The 16,395-nt window shown below is 42.4% G+C and overlaps 1 protein-coding gene across 1 annotated transcript in view; it reads right to left on the bottom strand.

Moving 5' to 3' along the window:
• The window catches only part of cntn1b (contactin 1b), a 746,084-nt gene that overhangs the window by 2,878 nt on the left and 726,811 nt on the right, over nt 1-16,395 (bottom strand). The window lies entirely within an intron of this gene.

Below are 16,395 nucleotides of genomic sequence, written 5' to 3'. Positions count from 1 at the left end.
AGGCTTCATGATTCATCTTAATTGTCCTTGAGAAGGAGATGGTAAACCATCTTCTTGAAGGCGCTCCCACTGTGCTGTGAGGCAGCTGCAGTGTTTTAATCCAGTGACAATCCAGGTCAGTCCCAAATCAGGATGCAGAGGAGAGCTTGCAGGTGATGACATTACCAACATCCCAACACCCACAAACAAAGCTGCATTAGAACATTATTTCAACAATCCACCATACACTATAGCACAGAGGAACTACACAGAGCAGAGGAAAATCACCTATACAGCGTATTCAATGAACTCAGTACACCGATTTCTCAGCAACAGACCAAAACAAGCAGATAAAATGCGCCTAGAACCCCACTCTTCCCTACATCAAAGACATCTCGGAAATTACTGCTAGACTACTTAGACCTCTTGGCATCATGGTAGCCCACAAACCCACCAACACACTAAAACAGCAGCTAATGAACTTAAGAAATCCCATACAGACAGCAAGCAAAACAAACGTTATTGACAAAATACCTTGCAAGAACTGTAACAAACACTACATTGGACAAACAGGCAGAAAACTAGCCACCAGGACACACAACTAGCCACAAAAAGTCATGACCCACTCTCACTAGTATCCTTACAGATGAGGAAGGACACCACTTTGACTGGGACAATACATCCATCCTAGGACAAGCCAAACAGAGAGAATTCCTAGAGGCATGGCAGTCCAAGCAGAACTCTATTAACAAACACATCCAATTGGATCCCATCTCCCACCCTCTGAGAAAAAGAACCAGAAATGACATCATCAACACCAGAAATGACGTCACCAACCCAAGAAAACCTAAACACATAAGTAGAAAGCAGGATATAACACCAGCACTTCACTGGAGGGTCACTGATGATGTTACCTAGTATGGTGACAAAATGTTTGAAACCAAACTTTCCAGCTGAGCGAGCAAACGTACATCCAGAGCCTCAACCAGAACTACAAATCTTCTCAAAACTATTATCCACTTGTCTGTTGCCCTTGTCCTTCTAGGTAGAAGAGGTCGTGGGTTTGGAAGCCTTACTGAAGTGCATTTTGTATATCGACATATTGTAGTCACTTTCTGCTGGTGCTGGACAGTGAATGCTGAAGTTAGTGCATGGGGTGACAGCACTGTCTTGAACGGTGTTAAGATTTCAGAGTGTTGATGTAGATGCACTCATGGGAGCAAATAGATGGTATTCCTTCTCTCTCCTCACTTATGCCTTGTAAACAGTGGACAAGCTTAGGAGAGTCAGAAACTGCGGCACTCACTGAAGAATGACCAACCTCTGACTTGCTATTAGCCACAGGTATTTATGGGCTGATGGACCTTACCTTTGAGGCTTGCTCACTGCTAATCCTCCACTTAAACCTAATAATTTTTGTTCTGCATTTGCACTTTCAATTCATCATGGAGTTGTTGGGGATGGATGAAGCCATATGCCAGGCAGCTTTGGAATGTGGGTGACAGATTCCAGAAAAGTTACCCCCATATTTCTGATTTTGAGGGCCAAGAGAGATGTTTTGGAGGCAGATTCATCCTCTGGGCTGTGTTTACTTTGAACCCCAAGTTAGATAAAGAGATTCAGCAGGATGCACCTTTCAGCACTACTCCGGTTCTATAACAGTTCTATACTAACAGACTACTTTCTCCAGGTGAAGAATCTGAGCTCTACCCTTTCCAAGACAAATCCAAGTACTCCCTGGTGCAACATCAGACAGGTGGTTAAAAAAATGGACAAGTTGATTTCGTTCTGGAAATATCACAAACTTGTAATCCAGTTAGTTGGATCTGAACATGATAGTATTGCCGTTACAATCCAATAATGATCAACTCGTCAAGAAATCCATGACTCCATTCGTCGGGATGGGTATCTAAGCCCTCTGTAATAATGGAAGTCACTGAGCTGAAGGGACAAGGCTGTCAGATGCTTTGATTGGATACTCTGAATTAATGTGTGTTAAAATAACGTGGTGCGTTAAAAGTTTTCATATTCCTCCATTTCCAAGAAGCCTGTATCGGACAAATCATGAACACTGAGCATGTGATGGATTCTGTGGAGACAACAAAATGATGGAATGTGCACTCCAAAGAGACAGTATAGGGTTTAATGTAGATACTTGTTCCACTTACTGTCTGTGTCATATTTCTTGTTCCACTGGTATTCCAAATGTTGATTTTACAATGTGAACATAACTTCAAGTTGATGGCTCACTATGTAGCAAAGGGGTATAGGCACTAATTGATAAAAGATGAGTTTGGGTCGAACACTGGGAGGAATTTCATTACAGGTCAATCATGAGAAGCATGTGATATGAACAGGTGCCTCAATCCTACTCTGTCATTCTATACAATCATGGCTGATCTTCTGTCTCTGTCTCAGTTTCACTTTCACACTAAGTCCCGACATTGCATAGTTCCTTGAGAGACCAAACATCTATTTCAACCTGACAAAAATGGTGAGGCATTGACAACCATCTGAGGTTGAGGTTTCCAAAAGCTTGCAACCCTTTGTACAAAGTAATTTTTACTCAACAATTGACAGCTTATCTCGAGACTGTGCCCCGATGTTCTATCTTCCCCTGTTAGGCAAACAACCTCTCAGTGTTGACTCCATCAACCCCTTGCATGTTAAATCAGGTCATCTCCTATTTCTTTGACCTCCACAGAATATAAGCCTCCACCAGGAATTCTTGACATAGTTTCCTGGTGAAGCAGTAGAGGTAGAAAAAACATCATTCTAGTGGCAGATGAAGTAGTGAGGTTTGCAAGAATAAATGAGCTGGATGTGTCTCTTCTATTGGTACTTAGCTTTATGACTTTTCTGTTCTGCTTCACAATAAGGTGCTCTCACATTTTGGGGCTTTGATCTTTCAGGGTGATTTTCCATTCAATGAAGACAGCATTTGAAAGAATTTAGGTTTCTGCTTTTCTCAAAACAATAGAGGGGTTGGGGTGTCTGTGGGTGCCTTGAATTTCTGTCCTTTCCAAAACTCTCAGCTTTAGGTACTTCCCGTCAATGAAAACATGATGCCCACTCTCTAGGATCAGTGAGAACCTGCAGGACTGATAAAGTATCCTTGGAGGTTATGTACTGGGTTTGAGAGGATATTGAGTTTGTTCAATTAGGACGGGCATTTCCAATGAAAACTGGCATTGTGTTTCTCTCAAATGCACAGCATTGTTAACTTGTATTTCTCTTGGCAAGTGACAGGTTGGAAGAACAAGGATAGCATTGAGAAAAGTCTGACTTGCTTGCTGCAGTTTAATGTGTAAATGACCAGTTTACGAAGAAACCTGACAGAAAATGTAATAAATTCACCATAGAACTGCTGTTATTTAGAATTAAGTTCCACTCTTGATTTTAATTTTAGTTTACAAATCCCAGCTAATACATACTATGAATCAAGGATGAATTCAGTTCAGGCCTGGCAATGAGTGTGTGTGTTAAACACTGACATATCAGGCAGAAAACTAAACACTGCAAAGGACCCTCAAAATACTCTATGTTGTCCCACTGCTACCAACGTCGCAGATGATACACCTCAAATCGTCACTTAAAGTGAAGCTGGGCAACTTCAGGTTTGTAATATTTCCTTTTGTTCCATGTTCTATACTCGCCAACTTTAAGGGCATTTAAATGGTCATTGAATAGACATATGAATGAGAATGAAATAGAGTTAGTTAGATGGGCTTCAGATTGGTTTCACAAGTTGGCGCAACATCAGGGGCAAAGGGCCTGTACTGCGCTGTAATGTTCTATGTCTGCAATAAGAAAACAGAACATACTGCAAATGCTCAGTAGCATCTGTGTCACAAAAAACACACCATTTTGGGTCAAGAGTCCTTCCCCATGACTGGAAAGAGTAGAAATGGATTTAAACAATCAAAAGTGGGTGGGTTACAGTGAAAAGAAGAAGAAAGGCAAAAGGTCTGGTCTTAGGGGAGGAGACAGATGAGAAACAACAACGAAGATTCTGTGAAGCAAAGACTACTTGGGACAAGTAGACAAACAAAAGATCCAGAGGAGATGTGAACAGCAAGGCAAAGAACAGCTACTGCTCAAAAGCAAAACAAGAGAAAAGAGAGACAAACCAAACCAGCCAAAAGAAAGGATGCAAAATGGGAGCACAGCTGTTACTATTTGATGTTAAAATCAATATTAAATCCATAGGACTCAAAAGAGCTGTTCTTCCAGTTTGCACTGAGCTTCAGTGAAACAGTGGAGCATGCCAGGGACAGAAAGGTCAGAGTCGGAGCAAGCTGGAGAACAAAACTGACAGGTAACTGCAAGCTCAGGGTCGCCTGAAGTGTTCTGAAACATGGTCACCCAGTCTCTGTTTGGTCTCTGCGATATAGAGGACTCTCCATTGTGAGCAGTCAGCGCAACAGACTAAATTGGAAGAAGTGCAAGTAAATCACTTTTTCGCATCTAACGATTGTTTGGGGTCTTGGGATATTGAGGAGTGGGGAGGAGGTCAAAGTGCGAGTATTGCGCTGCTTGAAAAGGTGCCATGTTGGGGTATTGCAGACTGCAACCATGGAGGGAATGGTACCCTCTGGGAAACAGTACATTTAAAATGGAGGTAATAGTGGAGTCTTCGTTGAACAGTGTGACAGAAGGTAAGGACAAGGTGGGAGGAGAAGAGGGTAAAAAACAGGTGACCCCAATGTCCTGTACATCCCAACGTTTGAACAGAAACATCTAATTCACCAGGGTGACACGTGTCCATTTTTCATAATCATCACCCTACGACCTCCATCGGGAAGTCCGAGTTTGGGACAGATTTATGCTGTGGGTCGATTTAGAATCTTTCACATGCACTTTGCAGCATTTATCGATCTTGTACATTTTTCCAATTCATTTTCTTGTTGGCAGATTACCAATGTGCACCTTGGAGGAGAACTGAAACCTGTGGCAGGAATTTGACAATTTAAAATGTTTAGCTAACAGTTAATTTCAAAGTGGGCCCCCTTGCTTATCCAATGATAGCTTAGGCTCAGCGGTGACACTCTTCCACCTGAGTCACAAGATCATGGGTTCAAGCCCCACTATACGGACGAGAGCAGAAAATTTGGTCTGACTAGTCAATACGGCACTGCAGTGTTGGAAATAGTGGCTTTTGGATTGAACTATAAACTGACACCATGTCTGCCCAGTCAACTAGATATATAAGACCCCATGGCACGACTCATAGTAGTGTGTGGAGGTAGCTTTCCGTTCCCTGGCCAGTACTTATTCATCAATCAAAATCAAGGGGATAAGTTATTGGGTCATGTAACTCTTCGCTATTAGCAGGACCATGCTGCACGTAAACTGATTGCTGCATTTTCCCACCTTACAATCATGAAACCAGTTCAAAATTAATAGAAGGGCTTATATGACCACCCAAGGCCATAATTGTGCTATGTGATTCCTTTTCTCACCTAATATTGGTGATCATTAACACATAATATTCCTGCAATTGTCCAAAAACTGTGTTTGTTGGCACTACCTTCTATCATTTCTCAACCATTCTGTTGGTTTCCAATGGTATGTACCTTGAACTAGAAAAATGTCGGACAGATGAATATCGAAAAAGGCCTATTCACTGTAGGTAGTTACTTGACACTAAAAAAATAACATAGCTTCATTGTAACAATAAATATATTAATGCAGCACTTAAGTGTTAGAATGGGCCAGTTGAACCGTGAATGGACACAGTCATCTCTGAAGCTCCAGCCACATGCCATTTCACGCATTGCACATGAATAAATGATTTGGTGGGGCAAACTTTATGTTTCTTTCACCCAAGTAATTGGACATAAAGTGCAATTTTTTTCTCAATTGCATCGTGCAGCTTCACTGAAGATCTGAAGAAGTGCAAACAAGCATGACAAACAACTCAATCTTTAACCTCAGGGACATGGCTTCAGCATCTCACTGCGGCATCATGAAAGCAAGGCAAGGATAGGCTGCAAGTGCTAATGTGACAGCTGGAATCCTTGGGCAGACCAGAACAATTTGCCGCTGAATTATGTACACTACAAAGAAAAGCACTGGGGAAAGGCATTCTTGATAAACACTCAGCCATTTGTAGATGGTGCAATCTCATTGAGCCAGATGTGAGCACGTTCAGTCTAAATAACAATGGCAGTGACCACATATCCCTGGAGCTGGAACAATTTTAATAAGAAATCACCTTTCTCTTCCAACATTTGGCACATGCAAGACGAATGAGTGAAGACTGGTTGTTTAACTACAGACTGAAGATACTCACAATTATCCATCATAACGGAACAGTCTGTGCATTCTGCTAAACATTATTGGACTTTTTCACATAAATAAATTGAAGTACGAAATCAATGTTTTCTCATTACACCTGCACAAGTGCTTATCTCAAAGCTCAGCCTGTATGTCAAGAGGAAATAGCTTCACTAAAGAATGTCTCCTTCTCTGGTCTTGACAATGTAATTTTCATTTTGTTTTGACTCGCTAATGATTGATGATGTGAAATGCCAGACGTACATAGTTGTTGTGAATTAGTGAGTAATGAAGTTGATGTGGTGCTGCCAGGTGAACCAGCCAGCCAAAGCAAATGAACTCCTGCTTTCTTCACATATCATTTAAGCAAATTACAAAAGGTATTTGCAGAGTACTTTGCGTGGCTGGTGTCATGCAGAAGCAAATGAAAATCAACTCCTCAGACAACAGCACAAGGCAGTGGTGAGTGAAGCAACAAATGTAGCTCAAGGAAAATATGTCAGCTATGTCTGAACCTTGGGAAATCTTACCTTACAGAGGTACTTCACTTCTCTCAGAACAGAAGGAACACTTGGCCATCACTTAACAGAACGTTGTATGTAAGAAAGTGTACAATGAGAAAAGACCATTTAACTAATCAATCCATCCCCTGTCAACGATTTTGCACAACTTGAGATTTAAAGCTCCTGAAATTTTCTCTTCAACTCATTGAAACAATTGACAAATAAAACAAAATCACTTGGATACAAGTTCAACATTAAAATCAACACAGTTCCAACACTGTGTTCGAGAGAATCACACCAGGACAGCGACCAGTGAGAATTTGAGCAATGTCTATCCTTGCTTTAAGAGACATCAATCTTGTTCCCATGAAAGATTAACCCAGTTGTTTACATGAATTAAGTGCCAAAACATCAGCTGCTGAGTTTATTCAACATTTCAACTAATCTGCAGCAAAAGGTGCACTATTTATTCAATTCCCCGTCTCTGGAGAGACTTGCTGAAGTTGTGCTCATGTTCACAGAATCCCTCCAGTGTGGAAACAGGCTCTTCAGCCCAACAAGTCCACACCAGCCCTCCGAAGAGTAACCCACCCAGACCCATTCTCCCACCCTATTATCCTATATTGATCCCTGACTAATGCACCTAGCCTTCACATCCCTGAACGCTATAGGCAATTTAGCATGGCCAATTCACCAATTGCACATCTTTGGATTGTGGGAGGACAGAGCAAACTCACACAGGCACAGGGAGAGTGTGCAAACTCCACAGAGTCACCCCAGGCTGGAATTGAACCTGGGCCCCTAGCGCTGTGAGGCAGTAATGCTAGCCACAGTGCCACCCCATAGAACTGTTCTTCAGTTCTCTGATCTTAAACAACAGGTTTACATAAATTAACACAATGCTTTCTCCCCCATTATTTCAAACATCTGCATCATACTCCCAGTTAGTTTTCTGTAGTGAGAAGACTGAGGGGCATAGAAAGGGTAGATTCAGGTTCCCCTGGCTGGGGAATCTAGAAGCAGGGGTCACAGTTTAAAAATACAGGGATGCCACTTAGGATTGAGATGAGGAGAAATGATTTTACTCAGAGGGTTGTGAACCTTTTGTATTTCCTTGCACAGAGGTCAGTGGACACTCAGTCCTTGACTATAGTTAAGGTAGTGTTAGATAGATTTCTGATCACCAGTGTCATACAGAGTTATGGGGATGGGGTGGCTAGAAGACATTGAAGTGTTCAATCAACCATGATTGTATTGAATAGCAGGGCAGGCTCGATGGGCTGAATGGCCTGCTCCTGTTCCTATGATCTAATGTTGTGCCTCTCTTATACACTTATATTGTAAACTAATAGAGCTACCCACATCCAACGTCTGTCTTTAGATTAGATTCCCTACAGCATGGAAACAGGCCCAACAAGTCCACATGAACCCTCCAAAGAGTAACACACCCAGACCCATTTCTCTACCCTATATTTACCCCTGACTAACACACTTAACACTACAGATTATTTAACATGGCCAATTCACCTGGCCTGTGCATCTTTGGATTGTGGGAGGAAATTGGAGCACCCAGAGGAAACCCACACATACACGGGGAGAATGTGCAAACTCCACAGACAGTCGCCTGAGGCTGGAATCGAACCCGGATCCCTGGCATTGTGATGCAGTAGTACTAATCACTGAGCCACCATGCCGGCCAAAGGTCTTTTGAAGGTGAAATGTCCAAAGTTATATGCAGCATTGCAAACATCTTTTCAATCTTAGATTTGTGTATAAGAGGATAGATCGGTGAAGGATAATGTGAGACTACACTATCACTCTGGTTACAATCTGTAATGACTGCGACACAAGTCCTGTTTCCACAGGGAATTTCCTTTAGAACCTTTGAACATTTTCAATGTTAAATGTTGACACAAAAATGGAAACCACAACTTACAGTGCGAGCTGGTGAAATTTGAGGGCAGGAAATGTACAGAGCATAGCAATGGTGTTTGGAGTGTTTGGATTTCTGGGGTGGCAATTAAAGATAAATGGGCCAGCGACTGGATTTAACTTCCACTTTAATGTCCTTATTTTGATGTTTTTGCATTATTAATTTCTTCACCCGTATTTATCAAAAACTGCCTTTGTCATAAGTATAATGTTTTAATGCACCCTCCCGCTAGATGTTGCAGTGCCTTCAGTGAGGGGTGCATATAATGGCTGAGTTCAAAGTTTACATGGGTAGCTCCCAGTAAAAATGTGGATAGAGAGACTCATCACAAAAAACTTGACAGAGGCACAGATATGTGTTGCATTAATATAATGTCTTGGGATTTTTTCTGCACATGCCTGCAAAATAAATGCAAGTTGACATTTTATAGATATGTATTCATAATAAATGAGATACTTTGAGTGTAGTGCATGGGTCTCAACTTTCTCCTCGAAAGTCCTAAGTTAGATTCTATATTTCCAATGTATTGTAGATGACATGTTTTCAATGTTAAGTGTCATGTAATATCAGCTTTTTAAACATATCCAGCACTAACATTCATATTTTTATTCTTGTACTCAGAGGGTTATGATCTCTCCCACATTCAGAAAAAAAATTGCATCTAAATGCAATTGCAAGTTTTGGCCATTGTAGTGGGAGTTAAATATTTTATATAATGTGCATGAATGGTAAAGAGTGTCTACATGCCTCGTATACTTAGCAGTTGAGGGATAAGCAAACAGGTGATGAGATATTGATTTGGTGGCAAAACAATTTATCTAGTTTTGGGTTGGTCGTTGGCCTGTTAATTGACACATATTAAGTAAGGAACTTAGAAGCCAATCACATTGAGAAACTTGTACTGAGCTGAACTTGACATGAACGTTGCAAGACTGTGCCACCGTGACTTCATTGTGAATGGAGAAATCGGGGTCCTTACGAGCAAAAAGTGTCTACGTTACATATCCTTGAAACGCACAGAAAAGCTTTTTTATTCAGAGCTTTTAGGATTTAGAATGTGTTGGCCTGGGAGAGTGGTGAATGCAGATTATGTAGGAGGTTTCAAAAGAGAGCTGGACATATATTTGAAATGGGATGAAGTCAGAGGGCTACAGAGATAAGGCTGAAGAGCAGGAGTAGCTGGGTAGCTCTTTGGGGAGCCGGTACAGACATGGTAAGTCGAATGGCCTCCTATTGTACTGTAAAATTCTATGATTCTACTTTCAGGTGCAGGTCCAATATTCTCTCAAATACAGGTTGTTCTTGTACATTGGCTGGGTGTCGTATACCCAAACCTCTGGCCACATGACCAAATATAAGGGCTACACAATTTTGTAACCAGAACATGTCAGAAGATCCTCTTCAGGCCTGTACTGTGTACTCTATCATTCACACACATCTTTGCCTGTGATTCCCCAGTCATTCTTATAAAGGAGTGAAATACTTTAGTCAGATGCAGTCTGTCACATCTTTATAAGCTGTTTACCCTTACAGACAATGAATCTACATTGTAAGAGACATAATCAAACATTGTAAGAGACATAATCAATATAATCAGCCACAGAATGTACCTCAAAAACATTAATTATCCATATTAATGGGTTCATTTCAGTTCTCCTAGCAAGCCTCCTGATTCTCACTTACTTTGGGCTCAAGTTTCCCTTATTAGGTCGCATGTCCTTCCCCAAAATGAGCTGTTTTTTTTAAAATATGTCCTTTCTTCTCTGTGTTCCAAGCTGCCCCTCTGAATTCTTCTCCATTGAGTGGTCTGTCTGTAAAATGGTTTGCTTAATCTCTGAGACCCCGGCACCCCGTCCTTGGATTACAAGCTTAGAAAGAGAACTTCCCTTGTGTCTCAAAATCAAGAGGGGCCTTCTGGTATTCAAGAGTCAGGGATGGACTCGCACCCACATGAGAGGATGATGAGGTGGATGGCGATTCTGACATTTCATAAATAAAAACTCATCTGGATCTAATGCACAGCTTGAATGTCTGCAATCTATTAATGGTCTTGTAAAAACACCTATGTGAGTTCACTTTGTCTTAAGACACATCACTTAAATAGATCTGAAGAAATAAAGATCAAAACTCCCAAGATGTTGTGGTATGACAGCCTGCCTTTGCTTCCTTTTAACAGTAACTGACAGTTATTCAAAATCCCGGAAACCCTTGTAACCACTTCCAGAGATATTTAAAGATGTGCAGCAATTCAAGTCTTAGGATTTTGCTTGAAGTTCTCAAGAGAAGATAATACACACATGCATAGGTTACACACATACTTTCTTCATATATACAGATGTATACACACATCATAGGTTACAGACATACTTTCTATACATATACAAATATATACATACATGCATTGGTTACACACATACTTTCTATACATATACAAATATATACATACATGCATAGGTTACACGCATACTTTCTTCATATATACAGATATACTCACACATGCATAGGTTACACACATACTTTCTTCATATATACAAATATATACACACATGCATAGGTTACACACATACTTTCTTCATATATACAGATATATATACACATGCATAGGTTACACACATACTTTCTTCATATATACAGATATACACAGACAAGATCATAGACAAGATCATTTATTTGCTTATTTATCTTAATTGTCTTGCACAATAAATTTGCTGAATAAGATGAGGTCTGTAGTTATAAAGATATATTTGTTTTGAAGGAAGCTGTGAAGAGGAGGACAGCTAACACAGACATCTGTGGATTAGGCCACATTTCCTTTCTCAGAGGTAGCTGGCTGATGGAGTGCCCCATGTCTGTGTTTCTGTGTTCCAGGTCAGTCGGAAGACATCAATGTCGACATCAACATCGATGACCTTGTCTTTTTGACCATTAAAAGAGTCAGGCAATGACAAATTAAAAAAACAAAATCACACTCTCACTCACATTGCATTTCGATAGCACCCTGTGCAGTCAGCATTCTAATATGCTATTCATATTCTTGAGCTACAGAACTAGCTGAAAAACCTGTCAGTCTGTATTGAGACACTCAAGTCTTTGGATCTCTCCTCCCCAAAGAATGGTAGAGGCAGGGTCCTGGAATATATTTGAGGCAGAGATAGCCGGATTCTTGACTAACAAGAGAGTCCAAGGGCATTGTGAGTCGATGGGAAAGTGGATTTGGCATCATAATTTGATCAGCCATTTTGTTACTGACAGGCACGATGTGCCACATGGCCTAGTTCTGCCGCTAATTCTGATGTTTGTCTGTAGAAAGTTAAATACAAAAATGCCTCACTCTGCTGCACATCTCAGCCACCATCCTCAGAAAGCATTAGAATGACCCGATGCACTCAGTTGGTGAAGTTCGCAAGCTTAGTAAGAAACGAGGCTGTACCCCTTTACCTGTCACTACCTCACCAGCCCGCCCTCTCCCCACCCAAAACCCTTCCCCACACCCCCTTTATCTGCAGCTCCCCTCACCCTGACCCCTAGTCCTGAAGAAGGGGTTACACCCGAAATGTTGACTTCTCCACCTCCTGATGCTGCCTGGCTTGCTGTGTTCTTCCAGCCTTCGGCTTGTCTACTTTGGATTCAGCACCTGCAGTGTTTTTTTTGTCTCTAAATCTGCCCGAGACAGCATGTTTGTTGAGAGTCCTGACGCTCGCCTAGAGCTCGATGAAAGGAAGACTCATCATGAAGAAGTTGGAAGTGTAAACAAAACTGAAGGAGGAAGTGAGCTTGTTATTGCTGTTGGATGCAGGTCTGACATTGATTGGCACATCGATGCAACTGTCTCCATGTGGTTTTTCATCATTCCTAGAGAAGGGGTATCAGAGTCTGCAGATATAGCAAGTGGCACAATGGTAAGGATGCCCAGTCTGGCTCTTTTACCAGCTGATCTCCCTGCCATGCTTACCTCCACCTTGGGACAGGTCAGCCATTAGACATACAAATTAGAAGTGACCCATGTCATTCCTTTTACAATTAGTATCATCCCTCTCCCACCTTTCAGACAATTTTAAGAATACAGTATAACATAACTTTAACACTTACGAGATGCTTAGAGAACTAATAGTGGTGGAATTTCTGCTCAAAGATTAAATCGCACACAGTAAAAGTAACATTCAGCGAATTGTATCTGTAGTGGTTCTTTCAAAGAGTAATCCAATTGGTCTCACCTTATTGCTCCTTCTCCATCATCTACAATTTAATAAATATTTACCCAATTTCCTTATGAAGTTATTTTCATTACATTTTAAAGTTTCAGATTCTAGATCATAGTAACTTGGGTTAGTATGGGCGGCACGGTGGCACAGTGGTCAGCACTGCTGCCTAATAACACCAGCAGACCCGGTTCAGTTCCCGCCTCAGGTGACTGTGCAAACTCCACACAGTCATTCTCCCTGTGTCTGCGTGGGTTTGCTCCAGTTTCCTCCCACAATCCAAAGATGTGCAGGTTAGGTGAATTGGCCATGCTAAATTGCCCGTAGTGTTAGGTGAAGGGGTAAATGTAAGGGGGTGGCTCAGTGTGGACTTGTTGGGCCAAAGGCCCTGTTTCCACACTGTAATTAATCTAATCTAAAAGGATTTGTCCATATTTCCCTTCAGTTTTTTTGTTAAATATCTTAACCCTGCATCCTGGATAATGGCCCTTCATACTAATGAAAGCTACTTTGCCTTGCTTATTCATCAACACTACTCATTGTTTTCAACACATTAATTACATCTCTCAAACTTTGGACAATTATTTCTGTTAGTAGCAAGTATAAACAGGAGAGTTCTGGAACAAGATTGCCTCACCTGTCAGCTGAACTAGTCACCATGATCGTCCTCAACTCAGACTGGATGACTATCAATGGGCAGGAATGCAAGAAGTCAAACAGAGTTTACGATCACAATCCAGAGGTACCAATGGCCAGCTAAGTATAGAATCCCTATAGTGTGAAAACGGGCCTTTCAGCCTGTCAAGTCCACACCAACCTTCTGAAAAACATGCAACCCAGACCCACACCCCCCTGCCCCCACACTATCCCTGTAACTCTGCATTCCCATGGCTAATGCATCAAGCCTGCACATCCCTGAACACTGGGCAATTTAGCATGGCCACTTCACCTAACCTGCACATCTTTGGACTCTGTGAGGAGACCGCAGCACCCAGAGGAAATTCCACACAGACATGGGGAGAATGTGCAAACTCCACAAAGACAGTCGCCTGAGGGTGGAACTGAACCTGGGTTCCTGTGAGGCAGTAGTGCTAACCAGTGAGCCACCGTGCCACCCATATTGCAGTCAATTCCTCCAGAAAGTTACTGGTTGACCACATGACTGAGGACAACGAGGTGGAATGCATGATGGGTAGAGTTCAATGTTGCGTAGTTTGGTGGCCTTCTTGCCCCACTGCCAATTGAGGCCTTTACATGGGAAATTAACGCCCACTGGGAGGTCTCATACTGCAATTGATGGTGGACAATGGATGGTAGGCACAGTGGCTCAGTTATTAGCACTTCTGCCTCACAGCTCCAGGGACCCGGGTTTGATTTCAGCCTTGGGCGATTGTCAGTGTGAAGTTTGCACATTCTCCTCGTGTCTGCGTGGATTTCCTCCGAATGCTCCATTTTCCTCCCTCACGCCAAAGATGTCCAGGCTAGGTGGATTGGCATGATAAATTGTCCCTAATGTCCAGGAATGTGCAGACGAGGTGGATTAACCATGGGGATTACAGAGTAGGGGGGGGTGGGTCTGGATGGATGCTCTTTGGCAGGTCAGTGTGGACTCAATGGGCTGAATGGCCCGCTTCCACACTGTAGGAATTCTTTGAACTTGCCATGTGGAGAGACTGAAAATAGGATTTCAGGGGAGAGTCCTCGTTCAAAGGGTCTCAGTGCCTTAATCATGAGATCAGGGATCATGGCGCAGGTGGGGAGTGCCTTCTGAGAGACACCCCAAACTCTTGCTGTCAACCCCCATCTCTTGTGACGCTTGTCCTACCATCACTCATATGTGGCCAGAGTCTCTTTGTGAGCTTTGGTAGGTATATTCCTGAACATAGCCAGGTGGTGCAGGTAAGTAATGCAGAGTCTCTGACTGAGTGGCAGCCCTTTGTTTTCTTGGGGGGGTGGGGGGTGTGGGTATGGCAGAGAGAGGTAGTTTCTTCAGCTCTAGCTTGCCAAGGTGCTAGGCACACCAACATTACTGTTGTTTCCTCCGGGTGCTCCAGTTTCCTCCCACAGTCCATAGTGTTCAGGGATGTGTAGGCTAGATGCATTAGTTAAGGGAAATGTAGAGCAATAGGGTAGGGGTCTAGTTGGGATACTCTTCAGAGGGTTGGTGTGGACTTGTTGGGCTGAAGGGCCTGTTTCTACACTGTAGAAATTCTATGATTCCATGAAAATAGTATCTGACTTGATTCACCCCAACAGTGCGCACACATAACCACCGATGCCGTTTTGCCATAGTACGGGAACCAATCATGCCCAAAAATTAGGTGCCCATTTCACTTCCTTTGGTTTGAAAGGACACTGTACAATGCAATAAATGCAAGTGGCTACACCTAGTGACTGGAGGAAGTAAATCAGAACCGAACAAACTTACTCATAATTTATTCACCTATTGATGCTGCGAGCTCTCTTAAGAACTGATTGAGGTCTACAAAATCACGAAGGCTATAGTTAGGGTAGATAGAGATAAGCTTTTTCCCAGGATGATGGATTCAATAAAGAGAGGTCACACTTTCAAGGTGAGAGGTGAAAAGTTTACGTGGCAAGTACTTTACACAGAGGGTGGTGGGTGTCTGGAACATGTTGCCAGCAGAGGTAGGAGAGGCAGGCACAGTAGATTCATTTAAGATGCATCTGAACAGATGCACAAGTAGGTGAGGAGCAGATGGACACAGATGCTTGGGAATTGGGCAACAGGTTTAGACAGTAGATTTGGATCGGCTCAGGCTTGGAGGGCCGAAGGGCCTGTTCCTGGGCTGTAAATTTTCTTTGTTCAATCGCAGAAGAAATTCAAACAGGCTCCCCTGTGTGGAAAGTCAGCAAGTTTGTTTCTGATATATTCAGATGCCTGAGATCCAGAAAGACAGCTCTTTGTTGGAACTGTGAGGCTCCAGATAGAATTCTCCAGTCCAGAGAGACTTCTTGGCTGGCCTGCTAATACTCCCACATAAACATTCCCCAACTCAATGCCTGGCCATATTATATGTGTACTCAGGTTGTCCAGCAGACCCCCCCCAGAATGTTTTCTGACTGAACCTAACTCAGAACTGGAATGATAAGATTTCCTCAGCTTTGCCCGAGGGATTATTTTTAAAATTCCTTAATAGGATACTGGGGTTGCTAGAAGACGACTCGCCATCTGAGGTAGTTTGGGCTGAGGTTAGGAATAGGAAAGGTGAGCTCACCCTGTTAGGAGTTTTTTACAGGCCTCCTAATAGTCCTAGAAACGTAGAAGAAAGGATTGCGAGGATGATTCAAGAGAAGAGTGAAAGTAATAGGATGGTTGTTATGGGGGACTTTAACTTTCCTGATATTAATTGGGAAAGCTATAGCTCAAGTTCGTTAGATGGGTCAGTGTTTGTCCAATGTGTGCAGGAGGGTTTCCTGAAACAATTTGTAGATAGGCCAACAAGAGGTGAGGAGAAAGTGAGGTCTGCAGATGCTGGAG

The sequence above is a fragment of the Chiloscyllium plagiosum genome, chromosome 19 (assembly GCF_004010195.1).
Source record: "Chiloscyllium plagiosum isolate BGI_BamShark_2017 chromosome 19, ASM401019v2, whole genome shotgun sequence".
Classification (NCBI taxonomy): domain Eukaryota; kingdom Metazoa; phylum Chordata; class Chondrichthyes; order Orectolobiformes; family Hemiscylliidae; genus Chiloscyllium; species Chiloscyllium plagiosum.
Note: the sequence above shows the minus strand (reverse complement) of the source record. Positions and strands in the feature narration are given on the sequence as shown.